This window comes from Myotis davidii, unplaced genomic scaffold (assembly GCF_000327345.1).
Source record: "Myotis davidii unplaced genomic scaffold, ASM32734v1 scaffold304, whole genome shotgun sequence".
Classification (NCBI taxonomy): Eukaryota; Metazoa; Chordata; class Mammalia; order Chiroptera; family Vespertilionidae; genus Myotis; species Myotis davidii.
Window position 1 is genome coordinate 88,763 of NW_006297661.1, and position 18,693 is coordinate 107,455.

The window sequence follows — 18,693 nt, forward strand, 5'->3', positions numbered from 1 at the left end:
TTACAGCAAAAGAAATCATCTTCAAAATGCAAAGGGAACCCATAGTATGGGAGAACTTATTTGCCAATGACACATCTGATAAGGGGTTAATTTCCAAAATATGCAAAGAACTTATACAACTCAACAAGAAGAAGACAAACAATCCAATTAAAAAATGGGCAAAGGACCTAAATAGACACTTCTCCAAAGAGGGCATACAGATGGCCAAAAGACATATCAAAAAATGCTCAACATCACCAATCATCAGAGAGATGTAAATTAAAACCACAATGAGGCCTGGAGAAAAGGGAATCTTAGTACACTGCTGGTGGGAATGCAGACTGGTGCAGCCACTGTGGAAAAGAGTATGGAGGTTCCTCAAAAAATTAAAAATGGAACTGCCTTTTGACTCAGTGACCTCCTTCTAGGAATATATCTTAAGAATCCCGAAAGATGAATCAAAAAGAGTATATGCACCCCTATGTTCATAGCAGCATTATTTACAATAGCTAAGTTATGGAAACAGACCAAGTACCCATCAGTAGATGAATGGATAAAAAAGCTGATACAATGGAATACTATGTGGCCATAAGAAGGAAGGAACTCTTACTCTTTGAGACAGCATGGACAGACCTGGAGATTATTATGTTAAATGAAATAAGCCAATCTGAGAAAGACTAATATCACATGATGTTACTTACATGTGAAATCTATGGAATAAAATAGGACCATAGATATGGAAGCATGAAACAGACTGACAGATCTCAGAGGATAGATGGGAAGGAGACCAGGAAGAGATTAATCAAAGAATGTATCTGCACATATGTGTCCATGGACACAGACAATAGACAGGTGAAGGCCTGGGGTGTGTGGGAGGTCGGTGGAGGGGGGCAAACGGGAGAAAGTAGGGGACATGTGTGATATTCTCAACAATAAAATAAATTAAATAAATAAAAGAATTTAATATATCATTTAGAAATAAAAAAATTAAAAAGTGGATAGCTTTTACAACTATTGTAGTAAAGATTAGATTAGGCAAGAGCTATCATTGAATGTTATATCTAGGGTGAGAATTTTATAAGGAGCAGGATATTGGAGTTTGTTGTTTTTGTTTGGTTTTGCATGTACAGCTAATTTATTTACTTTATTTCATTATCTTGTAACATAGGCTTGTTTTAAATTGACTTCAGAGAGGAAGGGAGAGGGAGAGAGAGAGAGAGAGAGACATCAATGATGAGAGAGAATCATTGATCAGTTGCCTCCTGCAGGCCCCACACTGGGGATTGAGCCCGCAACCCAGGCATTTGCCTGACCAGGAATCGAACAGTGATCTCCTGGTTCATAGGTCGATGCTCCACCACTGAGCCATGCTGGCTGGATTACTTTGTTTTAAATTAAGATAAGAATATGATCTGAGACCTGCCATCTTAATAAATTTTTAAGTGCATAATACAGTATTGTTAATTATAGACACAATATTTACAGTAGATCTTGAGAACTTATTCTTGTATAACTAAAACTTTATACCCTTTGAACAACAAATACCCATTCCTCTCTCCCAGGATCAGGATATTTTTATGATTTTAAAGTATTATCACACAAACTGTTTATTAGTTGCAGGGGATTCAGTAATTTACTGTGGAGAAATTAGATAAATTGTCTGATCAACCCATAGTCAGTTTGACTCAGTGCATAGAACATCAGCCTGTGGACTGAAGGGTTCTGGGTTCGATTCCAGTCAAATGACCTTGGTTGCAGGTCCCCTGGCCCTGGTCTGGGTGAATGCAGGAGGCAACCAATGGATGTGTCTCTCTCACATCAATGTTTCTCTCTGTCTCTCCCTCTCCCTTCCACTCTCTCTAAAAATCAATGGAAAAATATCCTCAGATGAGGATTAACAAAATAAATAAATAAATTGACTGATCAAAATTAATATCAATCTCCAGATATGACACCCTGAGAAAGACACAGTATCACTCACTGATGCAGTATTTTTGGCAAGAATTAATAACCTGAATCAAACCACAAGGTTACAATACATGGAATAAGGAATGAGAGCTAACATATGTTTAACTAGAGTCCCCAAAGGCAAGGAGAAAAAAATGAGTCAGGAGCAAAGACAAAATTTGAAGAAGTAAAATTTATTCAGTTCTAAAAATTTTTTTAGAACTGATACAAGATACCAATCCAAATTCATAAATGAATAAATCTTGATCAGAAAAATAAAATGAAATGCATTGGAGGAAGCATTATAGTAAAACAAAATTATAGCAAAAGACAACCTGAGAGCAGCCAGAGAAAAAAAGAATAGATTACCTCCAATATAGCAGTAGTTTGACAACTGACTTCAGAAAAACAATGAAAGCCAAAAGAAAGTGGAATTATATCTTCAATGTGCTGAGAAAAAAATAAGACCAACCTATAATTCTCTACCCAGCAAAGGTAGCTTTATTATAAGGCTGTTTTCAGACAAATAAAGAGATTTTTCTTTTAGTGGGCCCTAACTAAAGGAATTTAAAAATTTTATACTTCAAGAAGAAGGAAAAGGGTTCCAGATGAAAGTCTGAAGTACAAGAATGAATAACAGCAAACAGCATGCTAACCACATGAGAAAACAGCGTGAATAAAAGCATAGAGGTAGAAATCAGTCTGATGTGTGCTGAGAATTACCAGGAGCTTTGGCATGGGTCAATGGAGCAGAAAGTTAGTTTCTCATTCTTATCAAATGCAAATCCTATCAGTAAAAAATAAAATTAAGCATGCACTCTGAATATACAGATTTAATGAATGTACTAGGTTTATTATAAAATATGTACAAAAAAATAAAATTCAAGAGGATGGGATTAAAAACAAAATATAAATAGAACTTTTGATGTTTTCTTCCCATATTCTAAGGGATTGACTTGTACACAATTAAGGGTTAGCAAAACTGGTCTGTAGGCCAAATCTAGCCTACCACCTTTTTTTGTAAATAAAGCCTTATTGAAACACAGTCATGCCCATTTGTTTGCATATTGTCTATGACTGCTTTCATGATACAAAAACAATCGTAAAACATTGGCAGATGTTTAGACCATGAAGACTAAAATATTTGTTATCTGGTGCCTCACAGGAAAAGTCTTCCAACACCTGGATTTGAACATGGGCAGGTACAGTGAGTAAAGGGCTCATAAGTCACCACATTGTGCACGTGAATATATAGGCAATGAGGAGTTTTCAAAGGATTTTAAGCAGAAGAAATGGCACTCTTGCAGCCGTGTGGTAACTGGTAAACTTGAGGAAAGTCTGAAGAAAGGGAGGCTGATTAAAACATTTTTGTGGCCCTGGCCAGTTTCCTCAGCGGTTAGTGCATTGACCAGCGGACCAAAGGATCTCGGGTTCAATTCCCAGTCAAGGGCGTATACCTTGGTTTCAGGTTCATCCCCAGCCCTGGTCAGGGCAAGTGCAGGAGGCAACCAATCGATGTGTCTCTCTAATGTTGATGTTTCTCTCTCTATCCTCTCCTTCTCCTTTCCTTCCACTCTCTCTAAAATTCAATAGAAAAATATTCTTGGGTGAGGTTTTTTTTAAAAAAAGATTTTTTGTGTGTGATGTTGATAAAGTGCTTTCTCTGAGACCAATATTCTTGTCTATAAAACGTGAGTGCTAATTTACACACAGTTCTTTGGTGGGTCAAATTAAATAATGTGTAATGGAGTGCTTAAACTGTCAAAGCAGTATAACAAATTAAAGTCTGATGATTTTACTTGTAGTAGATTTTCATTAAATGAATGTTTTAGAAAGAGTTATATTTTTGCCATCTCTGTTTTGGTTGCATTCTTTGATACTAATACATCATGTGTAATTGTATCACATATATAGCAGTCATTTAGTATAAAATATTTTTAAAATTCTCACCTGAGGACATGCTTAGAAAGAGGAAGAGAGAGAGAGAGAGAGAGAGAGAGAGAGAGAGAGAGAAAGAGAAACATCTATCATCGGTTGCCTTGCATACACGTCCTGACCAGGGATCTAACCTGCAACCCAGGTATGTGCCCTGATCAGGAATTGAACCCGCAACCCTTTGGTGCACAGGACGAAGCTCCAACCAACTGGACCACTCTAGTTGGGCTAATATCAAAGTCTGGATGTGGTTTAATTGTGTTAATTGGTTTAAACCCATTTTAGTTACTTGTCTGGAAAAACTCTTCTAGATGTTAATATTCCACCTAATTTATTCACCTGTTCAGTTGAAGAATATATTGTCTAAGCCTTGACTTCTTATTAACACCTAATATGTATATCTCATGTAAATGACATAAGAAGATCATAAGGAAATAATATGGCAGAAAAAGGTCTCTCACCATGATTTTATAAAATCTTATAATTCTTAAGATTCCCAAACATTAGGAGCTAAATAAAGCAATTCAAGTCTTCTAAAAAAAAAGAAGAAGAAGAAAGAAAGAAAGAAAGAAAGAAAGAAAGAAAGAAAGAAAGAAAGAAAGAAGAAAGAAAGAAAGAAAGAAAGAAAGAAAGAAAGAAAGAAAGAAAGAAAGAAAGAAAGGAAGAAAAAACATAAGGTACTGCTCTTGTTACTATTTTTGATACTTATATGTATAATATATATGTATGATAGTTAATACTTTTTCAGATCTAGGGGTATGATTTTTAATAGCACCCATCTGCTCCCAACATCTTATAAGATGAAGTCCTGAGAGCATAACCTGGTTGTGATGCATTATATAATATCTGTTGTAATAATAGATTATGCTCTCATAATTTTTATATGCCTCTGTCCCTCATGTGTGTACAACTATGTTTTGAAACACATGTGGAGATGTCCTTTTAAAACATGCTAGCAAATTGGTGAAAGAAAAATATATTATCATCAGTGAAGACAGAGGTGAGAAACAGTACCACATGCATTCTAAGAGAAATGCAGGCTGTTTTAATTTAAATTAGTTTCAGCCTTCTTGTTTGAAAACAGAAGTAAATCATGTAAGGAATTAATTCATACTGGGAGAGACAACAAAGAATGCCAATAAAATTTATTTGTAAAAAAATTTACTACAAAAATATTTCTACCACATTTCCAATGTTGTTTTAAATAAAAGAATAGAGACCCTTTTCCAGGAACATTTTAAAAGGATATAGCTTAAAGGAAACTTTTATTTCTTTTTTTATGTAGTATATGGCTGGGTCTCATTTATTATGCATTAATTGCAGACAAAACCTTGGTTCTCTTTTTTAAAAAAGTGCTTGATACAAGCAGCATGGTGGTCTATGAAAGAGACGGTTACATGACCCCTAATTCTGGCTGTTCAACATATGCATATTATTGCTTGCTTCTCTGATAACAAAGATTAGCTGCTCCTGGTGTAAAAAGTATATAGCCTTTCATAACTTTCCATCACTGGTGCCCTAGAATTCACACAGTTATTTTATTTACATGTCTTTGGAACCTAGATAATTCAATGAGTCCAGTTTCTCCCCTACATTTTGGCAGTTGTCTTACTTGTCTAATCAGACTCTAATATATATCCTAACACTGGGCCCATCACCATGATATTCATTCTTTGATGGGCACACCAAGGGACATGTGGTGGAAGAAAAAAAGTCTGATCTCCCTCAAGAGTTGTGGAAATACCCCGTGTCATTGTTTCCCCAATCTGTTATTCATGAGCTTATCTAAACTTTTAATATATCTATGTATATTTTCAATCTGCACCACATCCTGGGATAATGCATTCCACAAGTTCCTATTCATTGTAGATCTCTTTTAAGCTTCTGAGACTCTCCTAAATTCTAGTATGCCAGGATTCAATAAATAAGAAAGCATAGTTTTCATAATTTCCTGGATTTTAATCATATCCCCTTTCGTAGCCTTCTTCCTTTGTAAATAGAGCCCTTCTCATTTTATGCTACACTCAGAACAAATTTAATGAATGAATTCACCAATGTAAGCTAATTAATCAATATAGAAGCCTATTCTTTTGCCCATGTTAGTGAACTTTCTCTGGTTCCTTTCACTTTAATCATGTCTTCATTGAGGGTTGCTGACCAGAACTGCACACTATGTTCCTGGTACATAGCAAGGTACAAAGAGAGGTTGTTTATTCTTAAACAATTTCTAAGCGAGCCTGGAAATGATTAAGATACTTGTGGAAGCACCACATACACCGGAATCAAGAAGGGCTTTGGGTGAAATGGTGCTTGTCAGTGAAGACGGGGTGTAGAGGTGAGAAGCCAGTTGCTCTTGTCAGGTTCACCTCCTCTTAATACTGGGCAGCCTTCCTCACTGCCCAAGCTGTCACATCAGTTTTGCCAGGGTAAGGCCTCTTCACACGAGACATTGAAATAGCAAGAGGGGTTTTTTTTGAAAGCAGAATTTTCAAATAATTTTGTAAGACAGGCTAAAGGACAGTGACCATACAAGGGGGAAAAGAGAAAGATACTAGGATATTTGTCCATTTACAATTACATTAAGCCACATTCCAAAGTGATTACCCACTTTTAAAACAACCAATAGACGTTCAAGGGCATAAATCCCCTGGAAAGCTAATTTAGAAGGTTTCTTGGCAAGTATAGAAACAAAGCAAAGATGTTTACATGGTATTGATGAAATAAAAAACATGCTAGATTAATCCTACCTCAGAATACATCAGGATCATTACCAGACAACTTGGATCCATCAGACACTTTTTCAGAGACCCAGGCAGTGCTCAACAGTTACAAGTTATCAAGTTCCAATTCCCTTTTTAATATAAACTACATGCACACAATTCTTTTATAAGAAAGAAGATAAATGTCTCAGTCACATGCAGACACTTTTCTATTTCCTACCCATTAAAGATCCACTTTATAAATGGAATAAGCCCTGAGCCAGAATGTAGCTTCAGAATGTCTCTTAATACAGTATTTTTGGTAATCATTACAAAATTACTACCAGGTTAACTAGAAATTAACTAGGATTTAGCATTCTTGAGTTATATTCTAGTTCTAAAGGTATATTCTGGCCAATCAAGATAGAGAAATACCCTAATTATATTTCAAATTATATTTCTTTCTCTTTTTAGTCTCCTCACCTTTTAATTTTTATTTTCTATTGAATGTATTGGGGTGACATTGGTTCACAAAATCATACAGGTTTCAAGTGCACAACTCAACAAACAATCACTGAACACTGCATTGTGCGTCTATTGCCCCAAACAATATCTCTGGCCCCATTTACACACCTTTGCCCACCTCCATCTATTCTCCCAACCCCCCTTCCAATGTGGCTATCACTGTCGTCTGTGTCTATGTGTCATGTATATATGTTTTTCAGTTTAATCCCTTTACCTTCTTTCATCCAGCCCCCTAACCTCCCACCCCTCTGACAGCTATCAGTCTGTTCCATGTATCCATGTCTCTTTCTATTTTGTTCGTCGGTTTATTTTATTCATTTGATCCCACATATGAGTGAAATCATATAGTATTTGTCTTTCTCTAACTGACTTATTTCACATAGCATAATAATCTCCAGGTCCATCTATGCTGTTTCAAAGGATAAAAGTTCCTTCCTTTTTATGGTCACATAATATTCCATTGTATAAATATACCACAGCTTCTTTATCCACTCACTTACCAATGGGCACTTGGGCTGTTTTCAGATCGGGGCTATTGCAAACATTGCCGCAATGAACATAGGGTTGCATATACTCTTTCAAATTAGTGTTTTGGGTTCCTTCAGATATATTTCCAGAAATAAGAACACTAGATCAAGAGGCAGTTCCATTTATAATTCTTTGAGGTAACTCCATACGGATTTCCAGTGTCTGCACCAGTCTGCATGCTCACCAACAGTGTAAGAAGGTTCCCTTTTCTCCACATCTTCGTCAACACTTGTTTGTTGATTTATTGATGGTAGCCATTCCGACAGGCATGGCGTGTTATCTCATTGTGGTTTTAGTTTGCATCTGATGATTAGTGATGTTGAGATTTTTTTTCATATGTCTATCTGTATGTCCTCTTTGGAGAAATTTATATTCAGGTCCTTTGTCCATTTTTTAACTGAGTTATTTGCCTTCCTGGTGTTGAGTAGTATAAGTTCTTTCTATATTTTGGAAATTAACCCCTTATCAGATGTATCATTGGCAAATATGTTCTCTCATTCAGTGGGTACCCTTTTCATTTTGTTGATGGTGTTCTTTGCTGTGCAAAAGATTTTTAGTTTGATGTAGTCCTATTTGTTTATGTTTTCCTTGCCTGAGGAGATATATCTGCAAAATGTTGTTATGAGAAATGTCCAAGATTTTACTGCCTATGTTTTCTTCTAAAGTTTTTATGTTTTCATGACTTACATTTAGGTCTTTAATCCATTTTGAGTTTATTCTTGTGTATGATTTAAGTTGGTGGTCTATTTTCAATTTTTTGCATATAACTGTCCAATTTTTCCAACACCATTTATTAAAGAGCCTGTCTTTACCCTCATTGTATGTTCTTGCCTTCTGTGTTAAACATTAAATGACCATTAAGATGTGAGTTTATTTCTGGGCTCTCCATTCTGTTCCATTGACCTATAGGCCTGTTCTGTGCCAGTACAAAGCTCCTTTCAAGTTTGTTTTTTAACTGCTCAAAGATGCCATCAATCATCACACATACCATAGTTTGCACGTGCTACTAAAGAAGAAAAATGCTGCTAATTATTTGTAAGACTACAGAAATTATAAAATACAACCTAATTTGAAGAAACTGTATCTTGAAATCTATGAAATGGAGTGTCTTCATTTCCATTATATTTTTCCAAGATCAATCTCAAATTTTGAAAGCACTCTTCATCCAGGCACCCAGTGTTTTATTTCCATACTAGAAGCCTGGTGCATGAATTCGTGCATGGGTGGGGTCCTTGGGGTGGCTGACAGGGATCGGCCCCAGCTCAAGCCCCAGCCTCCCAGCCCCACCTGGTACCCTGCCATGGCCTGGCACCGGCCCCTCACCTGTTCCACCATCCTGCCTACAGGGCAATCGATCAGGCCGGGGGCCCCCCACCCGGCTCCTTCAGTGCCGGGGAGGCAGGCAGCGGCCCTGCCCCCCCACTACTGCTCGCTGTCTGCAGGGCAATGGGCGGGGGGGCAATTGGACTCCTGCTTGTCACCACCTGCTCACCTGCTCCACCATCCCATCACAGTCCCATTCTGTTGGGGCCCATTGGGGCCAGCAGCGCCTCCACTGCCACCCACTGCCAGCACCACATCGCCAACACCCGCCATGTTCTGCACCCTGGTGGTCAGCACATGTCATAGCGAGTAGTCAAACTCCCGGTCGAACTCCCGAGGGGACAATTTGCATATTAGGCTTTATTATATAGAATATTCTTAGGCTGTTCTAAAGGCACCTTCCAATTAGTGAATTCTGGGAAAGTGCATTACTGTCAGGAGTCTCCCACACTCAATCAGAAGTAGGTGACAAGCAGGGATTTATTCAAGGTAAGGCTTCTGGTTGACTACAAGGAGGAAGTGTTATAAGAACAGTTTCTAGCAATATCACTTAAAACAAGAAATCAGGAAACTGTCTAGCAGGTTTACAAGAACCACTGCTTATAAAGTAGTCCTTTCAACCTTGCTTGCATGTGTAGATAATACAGTCACCATCAGGTATGGTAATGTTAATTACCCAAAATAATAACAATAATAATAATAACCATCTATCCTTATGTGATATATTAGTCCTGGGAGAAGTGTCACCCTTGATGATGGTTCCCAGGTTCATCCAGTCTAGCCTGCCCCTGCTACAGGCTGTCTGCTAGTATCATTGCTAAAGCCAAAAGGCTCTTGTAAGCTCTGGAAACACAGTGTCCTAGATAAATGCTCTGCCATTGTGTACTCTAAAAAAATGCTGACTTATCTTAGTTGGCAAACCCAGAGAGGCCTCATATGATCTCACTGCTCCCTGGTTGACCATGGAAGTTCATCATTTCTCGAGACTTCTGTACTCTTGGAATACATCGATAGTGTCCAAATAACCTCTGAAAGAGGCCCAGAAATCCAGTTCTTCGATCCTCTCTAGAATCAGTCTCCTCATTGACCCAGGAATAATGATCATCTCTGTCCAAATCTATCAGATAGCATCTTACTTTAGAAAGTAAGGAAAGCAGAAATGACTATTAATCCATACGCACAACTTAAAACAAGTGGATGAATCTTTAACCGTTTCTGTAGCATTGCCAACAATAAAACACCTCCGAAATAGCAACAAGGAAAATGCTTTTCTACAACAAAGAAAATTGTGTCTAATGACTTGGTGCTCTTTTCTAGGTTTGACCATGATGTTTTCTATGTTTCATAACATACAACTTACACCTAATATTGAATGTAAACAGGATGCTTTCCATTGATGGAATTGGGCTAGATACTCTTCATTTGCCCCTCCAGATGCACTCTCTGACCTCTCAGCCAGGCTTCCTTCCCTGGAGGCTAATTTCTAAAGACTCTGTCAACTGCTCTCCCTTTTGTCTCTGATCCCCAGTCGGGTTGGATCAATTGTAGGTACCTAGAAGAATTCAAAGGCAGGAAGAGGGAGAAGGTTGGGTAATTCTTACCCAGCTCCATCCACTCCAGGCCCGGCTTCAAATTGTTTTCCTCTAGTGAAAGTCCAGTTCCTCTAACCAGCCTCCTACTCCAGCCATGGCCAGGGGTGGTAACTGTTTCCCATTGTGGCCAGTCCTTGGTGCTGCACTGTTCCTTGTTGGCTTCTTAAATCTGCCCAACCTGTCAATAGTTCTTCCATTCATCTCTCTTCAGTTATTCTTTTCCAGTGTGACATTTCCTGCTGGGACCTGACTCATGCATCAGATTTTACAATAATACCTGTAATCTAATGCTTAGTGTGGATCTTTACTTCAGTCTAAAGTTAAGAATACCTCTTGCATAGATACTTTCTGGTAACCTCAGTTTTTAATGACTAAAAAGACTTTAACCATTCTGCTATTGTCAGGTCCTGCTTGAAAAATCTAACAGTCAAGAAGACCACTCTCTCTTCAAGAATCCAAGTGTTGTTTTCCCTTCTTCGGCTGAATCACAGGAAGCTATACACCTCAGATGCTGTGCACACCCTGCAGAGTTGCTTTGGCCATAAAGGACTGTAACTCTCCCGTTTCCCTAGTGTGCATCAGCTACTCTACCCGAGGGCTCTCACAGCAACCTCAACTTGTCCATTATCTCTCCATAGTGTACCTGTTTTTCTTTTTTTACTTATCTATTTGTCCCACCAGATTATAAGCTCCATGAAGGCACAACTGTCTTACACACATTAGTAGTCATAGTGTCTAAAACTGTGTCACAAAATAATATTTGTTTTTTAAAAAACTAACAAACTGATCATCATGTTCTCAAATTTAACAGCAATGAGGCAATAATAAGAAACAATTAAAAAAGAAACAATCATAGTTAGAACACATATGCATTATAAATACTCTCATTGCTTCATTCACTAATTCATTCATTTATTGTTCTAGCAAATATGTTTAGGGCTCTTGGACAGCAAGGTTCTGTAAACAAAGAGTTGTATGAGGCATTGCTCCTGCCTGAAAGCAGCATTGTTAATTACATGGACCCTATGAAAATCATATTTTGACTGTAGATGAAAGTTACCTATGCAAATCCTTCTCAAATAACCTGATTTCCTTTTGCATCCCAGTAAGAAGTGCAAAGACCACTCTGAAACTTTGTGCAATGTTTTAGATCAAAAGGTCTAGCTTTCCAACACTAGTACCTCTTGACTTACCATTTCCCCTATTCTCTGAATATTTCCCCTTTCTTTCTTTTATGCTTTCTGAATGCTTCTTGGTCATATTTTCCTTTGCCCTGGTTTTTATTGTAAGCTATTTCAAATGCTACTTGAAAGTATTCAAAGCATAAATGACAAAAACAAAACAAAACAAAACAAAGAAACAGATTGCTTTACTTTTCCCTACTAAAATGTTATATACCTTTGAAATTTTTTATAGATCCAGCTAATTTTTCATTTAAATTAATTTTAAAAGGCCATAATTGTATTAGTAAAGTATTAAAATAGAAAATTCCATTAATCATTAAGAAGTAATTGATACACATCAAACTGTTAACAACCTAAGTATGCCAAGTGATAGGAATGGACGGAGACCGCCACTGGGGACTTTAGCTTTCTATATTATATAATTTTTGAACTTTTACAAGCACTTTACTTATATGTGCAAAAATAAATATTTAAAAGAAAATAAAATAAAGAAAAGACAGCCTGGATTATCTTTGTTTTCCCATGTTCACATGGTGGTCAAATGAACAGGCAGATTTAAGATATATAGAGTGGTAATTTGATTATTAAGTCATATGTGACCCAGCTGAATGAATGTAATAACAGACAGATGATGGTTTATGTCATTGATATGAACTGATTTCCCTTGTTCCATATTTTAGCAGCTAGTCATTTCCAGAATTGGCTTAGACCCTGACAATGCCCTCAGCAGGGATGCCGTTTTGAGCCTGGGACATTCTCTAACAGCTGGAAGACATTCAGTGACTCCAAATGATGAGGGCCAGTGGGAGCATGAGGATGGGCACCTGTCCTGCAGCTTCCCTGAGCTAGCAAACACCTTGCTCTGGCAATGTACTCTCCCCTGTGCTCTTTTAGATATTAAGTTTTAGAAACAAATCTAAAGAGTGACAGTTCATTTTAAATAGCCTTCATTTCTACAGGCCATGTCGTAAGAGTTTTGAGCTGGCTTTAAGAATGGGGAGAGGCAGGAGTGTGGCATAAATAGACTTATTTTCACATCCCCAGCCTCCTTCTTCAGAAAATTCTAAAAATTAATAAAGCAGGTTCTCTCTATTGCAGAATAAAAAGTATCCACAAATATAAAATTAAGTGTAATGCGTGTAAATAATGAAATATTGAGGTTTCGTGTTGTATTCTTATAGCATAAAACATTTGAGCTGCTTAACATTAAACCCCAAAGATCTAATCAAATAGATACCTAAGTGACTCAGACATTGTAAGTAATTTCAGCATTGTAGCATTGTATGTGCCAGCAGATACAGTCAGTTCTTTTACCAACTGAGATATCATTTAGTCTATAACTTAAACAAGCATTGATAAAGTTTTTTACAAAAGATGCTATCAACAAAACAGAGGACTTTATATTACTTCAAAGCTTATTTATAATGTGTTTAGAAAAAAATTCAATGGAAACAGGAAAATAATGTCTTGATTTTCTAAACTTTACCACATCTGCTTTTACTTACTTTTCGGCATTGGAAAGGTCTCTGGATTTCAAGTGAATTGCTTTGCTTTCCCTTTGTCTATTCCTTTACTTGACTATCTTCACACTAAGTTATACTCCAAGGCACAATCTACAAACCCATGAAAATCTCTATGGCATGAATAACAAATGAATTTTAGAACATGGGACACAGTCTATGGAAATATGCCTCAAAAGAAAAGCCAGGTGTATAAGGAGCAGACGTCTCCATAAAAATACTCAAATGCATGTATTGTTCTTTCTCATACCATCCAACACTGGTTATTTACATGTCAGTCACAATCTTTGCTTAGCATGAAAAATATTTCCTAAAGGGAAAGAAAGAACTTTTACTTTTATGTATGTGTGTATGTGTAAGTATGTATGTACGTGTAAGTATCTGTGTGTGTGTTGCCCAAATACAAATGAGAGTATTAATATAATGTTCAGTAAATCCACAGCTTTTGAAAAAAAAAAGTGCATTAAAATTTGCTGGGAACAACATCCTCAATGCTAATCTACTACGTTGGGCTTTTGATTTCCTTCTCAAATCAAAAGGATTTAAATCCAAAGACATTTTACAAATGTTTTTTGAAATTTTTAAAAGAAAGATATTTCTTTATACTCAGTGAGAGTTGCCCATAAAACACATAAATGTCTAATTACTTCGGAGGTCATACAAGCCTCTCATTCCTTGATCTTTTTCTGTCTGACTAAGCATTCATTTATTTGACTTAAAATAAATTACCTGAAATAAGTGTAACCATTTATTTTGCTGCATTTCTTGATTTGAGATTTCAGTAAATTTTGCATCAACAGGAGACAGAAGGTAAAAAAAGAAAGCTGATACATTGGTCATGATGCAAAAACAATTTTATTCAGGACTTTCTTGGAAACCTTGTTGAGATACTTTAAACATTTGTTGGTGGCTTCTTATGAAGCTTATTAAAGTCTGTGGGTTATTTGCAGTTAATATACAAAAGGAAAAAATAAATAAAACAGGGAGAAAATGGCATTTACGGAGCACACTCCCGAGGTTTCACCACTGGGTTACCAGGCATTCTTTCCTTCACTTCCCCAGTTGGGCTGGCCTCAACATTCTTGGTGTCCAAGACTTCTAAAAGAATGTAAGCCACGTTATCATCCCCAGAGGGGAAAACAGAAACAAAATTGGATGATATGTCAGGTTAAGGAATAGGTCCACCATGTGTTTAAGAAGGAGGAAGAGTTCCACTGAAATCACACCAAAGATCAAGGTTTGTGGACATGGGTTTGACCACATGAAAAAAGGAGAGCAGTTTTGCCATTTAGTCAAAAGTCCTTCACAAGCCAACCCATTAAAGAGCAAGTTGGGAGACATTATTCTTGGTTTCTGCCACACACCTGTGAGATCAAGATGGGAGAGAGAATACAAAGAGATCCTTATCTCTAAAGAATTTTTTAAATGAAAAGATATTGGAAGTCAGGAATAAAAGGGGGGAAAGAAAACAAAGTCCTTCTTAGGTCATCACTGACTGTTGGCAGCCCTGCTTTTTATGATTGCTTCGATTATTCACTGAATTCAAAAAGTTTTAGGCATGGATAATTTCATGCTTTGGTTTTCCTTTATTTCCCATTTTTTATTGCATGTTTTAAGATGGTTTGAGTTCAAGAACCAATTAAACCACAACATAAGAGTCTGCCTTAGAATCTCTATGACTTCACTTGAGGTGGAAGTAAAAAGGAAATCAATTCTGAAAAAGAAAGGAAACTGTCAGGTTCACAAACCTTCTTCTTTATCTCAAAAAAATTTTTTAATGATTTCATCTAATATTACTAGTATCTTTAAAATATAATTTTATTGATTTCAGAGAGAGGAATGGAGAGAAAGATAGAAACATCAATAATGAGAGAGAATCATTGATCGGCTGCCTCCTGAATGCCTCACACTGGGGATTGAACCCACAACACAGGCATGTGCCCTGATCAGGAATCAAACCATGACCTCCTGGTTTATATGTCAATGCTCAACTACTGAGCAACACCAGCTAGGTTAATATTATCTTTAAATCATTGCTTTGAGAAAAATCCTTTAAATGTCAATGCTTCTCCTGGGGCTTAGTCATAGGCACTATGCCTTTTCGCACTCTATCCACTTTGGGTAACTGCATTGACTTGCAGAGCTTCAATTAGCATCCATATACTGGTTACCTTCATATTTTTCTTTGGACCTGCTCATCTAACTTTCTAATAAACAACTTATTGGCTATTTCATAAGCCATCCAATGCATCATGTTCAGAAGTGAACTCATGTCCTTATTTCCTATTTATCTCTCTATCCCAGCTTTTCCCCTATGTTCAGTGTCTACTCATGTAGCCCAAATCATTTATCCAAGGATCTTTTTGACTCTTCTGTCCCATCCAATCAATGACCAAGCCCTGTCAATCTGCCTTCTCAGATATCACTTTGATATCCATTTATCCCCATCTCCACTGTCACCCTAAGTCATTCTTATCTCTGACACATTTTGCTGAAACAGCATCCAAGTCAGTCTCCTTGCCACTAATCTTGCTCCTATCCAGTGCATTTACCCTCCATATAGCCATTGGAGTAATCCTTTTTGAAGTGATCCTGATAAAATGCAAATCTGATGATGAAACTCCATTAAAACCCAATCAATAATTTTTCATTATCCTAAAACAGTGGTCGGCAAACTGCGGCCCCTTGAGTGTGGCTCTTCCACAAAATACCACGTGCGGGCGCGCACGTACAGTGCGATTGAAACTTCGTGGCCACACTCAAGGGGCCAAAGAGCCGCATGTGGCTCGCGGACCGCAGTTTGCCGACCACTGTCCTAAAACAAGCCTAAACACCTTAACTTAAAAGACTCTGTCTATCCTGTGCCTACTTCCCAACTGCTGAAGTGTTAGTATCCCTTCCAGTCACCCTGAGCATCTTTTAGTCCCTAGAACCTGACATACTTTCAGCTGAAATATGCTGTTCTCACTGTCTATCCCCAACTCAAATGTCACTTTTTGAGAGATATCTTTTGTTACCCTAAACTAGATCAAGGTCCCAGCTATGCTTGTAAATCACCTTAACTTCTACTCTATCACTCATCACATACTATGGTGTGCAGCGTCTCCTCACTTTACTCTAAGCTCCATGAGAGCAGGGACAATGTTTGTCATATTAACTACTACTAAGCACCTGGTATTTGGTAGGTATTTAATAATTACTGATTGAACAAATAAGTGTATTTACTTATGTATTTTTCCTTTTACCAGTACAACAAACCATGTGATCTGCTATATAATTATTGGCGACTGACTCATTCACCATAGAGCCATCGCAGATAGAAATTAATATTCAAGATATCTCATAATTAAGACATCTCACAGATTTATAGGCATCCCTTGCTCCAAATTGTGCCTAGTTAACAGGATAGTAACAAGGTCAACTAAGCTTGGCAAGGTTCAGAGACATACTGGCCTTTGACTAATCAAAAAATCGTGGGTAGAATAAATAAATTAAGTTGTTTAATGGTTATTTACTACCTCTATCTATTCTGCTTGATCTTTTCATCTAGTTTGGAGAAAAGTAGGGTTATTCAAGATGCTACTTAGCTGGAGGAACATTTTACCCAGCCCCTGTATCTAATTCTAAGGATAGTTATTACCCATGACACTCTTAGACCCTGATCATGTTACCAGTAATGTCCCTTTGTGAATTTTATCAAATTTATTTGAGAACATAAGAAAAATCATGGAGTTATACAGGCATTACAATGACATCTAAGTTAGAAGTTTTTCAGGCCAGGGCTTCAGTGGCACAATCCGTTGGCGCGCAGTACTTATAAGAAGTTTTTTTTTTAATGTTTTTATTGATTTTTAGAGAGGAAGGAAGAAAGAGATATAGAAACATCAATGAGAGAGAAATATCAACTGGCTGCCTCCTGCACACCCCCTACTGGGGATTGAGCCACAACCAGGGCATGTGCTCTAACCAGGAATTGAACCAGCAACTTCTTGGTGCGTGGGTCAATGCTCAACCACTGAGTCACACTGGCCAGGCAAGTTTTTTGTCTGTTTTCTAAAACATATTTTAACTCTCTCTAACCCTTGGATAGGTTTCCTCCTGATGTTAGATGTAACATCAGATGTAACTTCTGGAGATAGTTATAACTGACAGAAGATGCAATGTTAATGATTCATTGTGGAAAGTGGCTCAACTGTGTCAAAGTTGGGTCATAAAACATGATTTAAACCACAGGCACACACCTGCAATGGTCTCACCTCATGACCAGCACTCAGTCCATGGATAATGTTCTGTCCTGATGCTGCCCATCAGAACATGACCATCTCCAAATGGTGACTGTCTCCCAAGAATATTACATCAAACAGGAATTTCTCATTGCCTTATTTATGGTTAAGCCCTAATATAGGGCTACATTATTAAGCCAAAAAATAATTATTGCCTTAACAGTTTTGTTGCTCTACATTGCTTAGGGTGATAAAATAGCGATTAGGAGTTAAAACATTTTCAGTGTTCTCTTTAATTTTTCACTCCAGCTACTAATGCTTCATTTCCACATTTAACATTATAAAGTAAGGTGCTGCATAAAGCTCAAAATTATGGGATGAATTCGATCATCCCTGGATAAACATAAAGTCTCAGCAAGAGAAACCATATTCAATTTACTACAGAATCTCCTCAGAATCTAAGTTGTCTTTACGAAAAGCTAGGATATTATGCCCCAGCTGGGTGGCTCAGTTGGTTGGAACATCGCTCTGTACATCAAAAACGTTTCAGGTTCAATTCCTGGTCAGAGTACATACCTGGGTTGCAGGTTCAAACCCCCGTTGGGGTGTGTATGAGAGGCAACTGATCCACCAATGGATGAATGGATGTTTCTCTCTCTCTCTCTCTCTCTCTCTCTCTCTCTCTCTCTCTCTCTCATTAATTAACATCCTTGGGTGAGGATTTTTTTTAAAAGCTAGGAAAGTATGAAAATGCAGCAACTCTGCCACATTGCTGGAAAGCCATAGAGTGACTTTCTATCGAAGTACCCTGTCCAAAGATAGTAATAAAAACATAGGCTTTGGCCCTGGCTGGTTTGGCTCAGTGGACAGAATATCAGCCTGCGGACTAAGGGTCTGGATTCGATTCTGGTCAAGGGCATATGCCCAGGTTGTGGGCTTGATCCCGAGTAGGGGGCATGCAGGAGGCAGCCAATCAATGATTCTCTCTCATCATTGATGTTTCTCTCTCTCCCTCTCCTTTCCTCTCTGAAAGCAATAAAAATATATTTTTTTAAAAAGTGGGCTTTGTAGGAGCAGGATCCAAGATGGCGGCATAGGTTAACACCGGAGATTGCTGCCTCGAACAACCAATTCAAATTACACCTAAAAGACGGAACGGACATCATCTAGAACCACAGGAAGGCTGGCTGAGTGGAAATTCTACAACTAGGTGGAAATAGAATATCATCCCCAGACTC

The 18,693-nt window shown here is 37.6% G+C and overlaps 1 long non-coding RNA gene across 22 annotated transcripts in view; it reads right to left on the reverse strand.

The window, feature by feature from the left end:
- Window positions 1-18,693, reverse strand: part of LOC107184592 — a 103,639-nt gene that overhangs the window by 67,422 nt on the left and 17,524 nt on the right. The window contains exon 5 of one of the 22 annotated variants that reach the window (XR_001515470.1): window positions 13,218-13,345. The exons of the other annotated variants lie outside the window; for them this stretch is intronic. This is a non-coding gene — a long non-coding RNA (uncharacterized LOC107184592). The remainder of the gene's footprint in view (window positions 1-13,217; window positions 13,346-18,693) is intronic. 22 annotated transcript variants of the gene reach the window in all.